The 3,522-nt window shown below is 44.8% G+C and overlaps 1 pseudogene; it reads right to left on the bottom strand.

The window, feature by feature from the left end:
* LOC119283685 overlaps positions 1 to 3,522 on the bottom strand; it is a 7,712-nt pseudogene that overhangs the window by 3,724 nt on the left and 466 nt on the right.

The raw sequence follows: 3,522 nt of genomic DNA on the forward strand, positions 1-3,522 counted from the left end.
AAAAGTTATTTGTGTTACAATGATTTTAATGGACATCCCCAGCTCGAGCCCAGAGCGCTGCCTCGGCTCTGATTTTCTCGGTCAGCAAGTGGACAGAGGGTCGATCCCCATAGAAGACACATGCGTTACGCTGTTTCCAGATCATCCATCACGTCAGCAGCATCACGGTAGCCAGTCCCTTGCAAAGAGATTTGGGAGTCGTCTCTTTGACAGCTAGCCACCATTCGTTGAGGGAGGTGTCCTGGTCAGGTGGCCTGCACGTCATCCTCAGCCAGGAGAGGATATCATCCCAGACCTGCCTAGAGAAAGGGCAGGAAACTAACCTATTTTCTCAACCGATCTAATGTGAGATCCATTTGGGGTGTAATCAGAAATGCTCTAGAGCGGGAGACATGCACTATTTCAACTGGAAAACTCTATAGCCAACTGGTACACAGGGAATCTGGAATCCACAGGAATTTACTACATATTTGGATTACATACAGTCCCATAGACCATTTGATTCAAAAGAAATAAACTGACCTTTAATGATAAGATTTTAAAACTGGCTGAAGTTGTTTTCCATTTCACCTCTTTGCAGGGGAGAGACTGCTCAGTGCTCAGGTAGTCTGAGGTCACGTAAATCAGTGCAATGATCTGTCTGCTTCGATAAACCATGACGGAATCTAAAGCTACAAGCAGAAGACAACAGTTCCCACATTTACAATGCTTTGATTTGTTGTGTTTTCCTGAATGCGGTGACTTTGCAGCATCTCCTTTTCAGTTTCATGTGCTCAAATGTCTGGAAGATGCATGGCTCATTTGTGTCGTTGTAATCTTGTACATCTTTGAATTCAATAAAATAAGCCAGGAGTTATGCCCCGGATAAAAAAAAGATGCATAAGCATGGTAATGTTCAAAAGGTCAGGATGGCACTAAGTACTCTTAGTCTTATGAAATATTCATGCGCAAAATGGGAGTAAACCAGCTCAAGCAATTAACAAGAGCAATGATCTAAAAAAAGGGGAATCTTCATATATTAACATAACGAAGCAAGTTAATGGCCGTCCAAATATTCATATATCAAATATCACACGGCATTTGTATGTTTCATACAATATCACTTCTATAATAAAATTAGGATACATGTGCAGTACATGACTTCATAAATCACATACGAAAAATGAAAAACATAAAGAAAAACACCTGTAGTTCTAGGTACATACTCCCGTCATTCAATGATCTAAGGAAGCATTCTTCAACGGACTTTCCAACAGATACTCACAATCTAATAAACTAACTATATTTAGCCTTATGCATCATTACATTTTCATTCATCTGATATCGTCATGCTCCTTTTCATTCATCTGATATTGTCATGCTCTCTGAAGGTAGTAAATGAAAATTTGGTAGAGAAAAATTCTGAAATTAAGACAAAATATTGCAAAGTTTACCTCATGGCATTTTCGATTCACAACAGAGCTACCTCTCCGTGGAGTTTGTCACAACAACTGTTCCTTTTCGCCAATATAGTATCTTGAAAAAGCCTTCGTTGCACTGATATTATTCGTGCTTTTTTGGTAGTTCATTTAGATTGCTGTTTTTTCTTTTGAATCTCCTTATCAAGGAAAATCATTATTGTTTCCGTCACGTGATTTGGAGCAATGCCTTCTGCAATCATCCTCCTCAAATACTTGTCGGCTTCCTTCAACCTACCAGCTTTCACATTAATATTGATCAAGGTATTAAAAGTAACAAGATCTGGTTTCATGCCCCTTGTGATAATCTGCTCAAGCAAACAGTTTGCTTCTTCAACCTTTCCGACCTTTCCCAATTGATTGATCAAAGTGTTGTACATAACAATATCCATGTAAACACCTTTCTTTGACAATTGTTCCATGATTGAGCTAGCTACCTCTGTTTTTCCCATCTGGCCAAGACCTTGTATTATCAGGTTGTATGTTGCTATATCATTGGGGCAGAGCTGTCCACCCCTCTCATGAAGAACTGCCCAGACCTGCTTCAAATACCCCTTCTTGACAAATGAGGTCATCAGTGAATTGTATGTATAACTTGTCCCTTTCCTTCCCAGATTTGTAAAGATCTCAAATAACTTGCAGGCTACACTCAACTTCCCTTTGGCTAAAAAGATTGACATATATGTATTAACCATGTCAGCATCAAAAGTTTTACCCCCCCATGCCTTCCACCCTCTGACCTCTGTGCACTGTAAATATAGCAGAATTATTTGAATGATCAGCATGTTTGGCAAGATGATCCAAGTGTGGGGACAAAGACCAATCATCCTTGGGTTCATTATGTGTGGTTCCTTCATTTGTATCAGTGCATACTGCAGGATTGAGCAAACTCATCACATCGTTCATATTACCATCAAATGGAAAGATTGATGTTCTATCTTTCGCTCTATCTTGTGGTCCTGTCAAGGCATCCATCATGTTGGACTTCCATCGAATGGCATCTGGCAAGACAGAGCTATCTCTTATGATCTTCACTATCTTCTCTTCCAAATCCCACCGTCTACTCTTGTTAAAACCTAGAAGTAATGATGTAACGGTAACCAAATCAATAACAAAGCCCCGCTCTTCCATCTCTTTCACCAAACTGACTGCCTCTGCAACTTGGTCCCCTGTCCCCTCCTTGCAGAACTCCCTTACCATGATACTGTACGCAATCCCATCCAATATGACCTTTCTTCCTTAGCCCATAGAACAGCCGACATGCTGCTTCTGCCCTCCCGTTCTTGAACAGCCCATCGATCACAGTGTTATGTGTGCTCGCTGAGCATTGGATCCCATCCGCCACCATTGTCTCGAAAAAACCGCATGCCTCATCAAGCCTCTTTGCTTTGAAGAGTCCATTTAGAAGTGAATTGTACACCACGACATCCCCCTTCAGCCTGGTGCCCCCGCGCATCTCCTGAAACATATGCAGCGCGTCATCCATCCTGAAACTCTTGCAGCACCCATCCACAACCGCGCGGTAAGTGAACACGTCTGGGTGGATCCCAGCCAACTTCATTTCATCAAAGACCAGCAAAGCGTCAGCCACCCTCCCGCCAATCACAAGAACACGAATGACCGAATTGTACGTGCATATATCTGGCACAAGCGGAGGAGAGGCGGCTTTCATAGCCGCGAAAAGCTTGAGGGACTTGTCCAGGCGCTTCCACTTGCCGAAGGCGTGGATGCAAATGTTGTAGAACCTCAAGTTGGAAGGAAGGCCCCTCCTTGACATTTCGTCGAACACATGGCAGAAGTCATCGTAGAGGTTCGCCTTGGACAGGGCGAGGAGGAGGCGGTTGGTGGCTCGGACGTGAGGCGGGTGGGAGGCGATGGGAAGCAGCCTGCGGATGGCGGGGACGGCGGAGAGGGGGTCAGGGCAGGCGATGAGGGAAGGGATGGCGGCGGCGGCGAGGCGCGGGAGGAGGTCGGGAGGGGCGTCCTGGAGGAGCGCGAGCGCGGCGTCGAGGCGGGAGGCGGAGAGGAGCGCGGAGAGCAGGCGGGGCAGGAGGGCGTCGGGGGA

This window comes from Triticum dicoccoides, chromosome 4A, assembly GCF_002162155.2.
Source record: "Triticum dicoccoides isolate Atlit2015 ecotype Zavitan chromosome 4A, WEW_v2.0, whole genome shotgun sequence".
Classification (NCBI taxonomy): Eukaryota; Viridiplantae; Streptophyta; class Magnoliopsida; order Poales; family Poaceae; genus Triticum; species Triticum dicoccoides.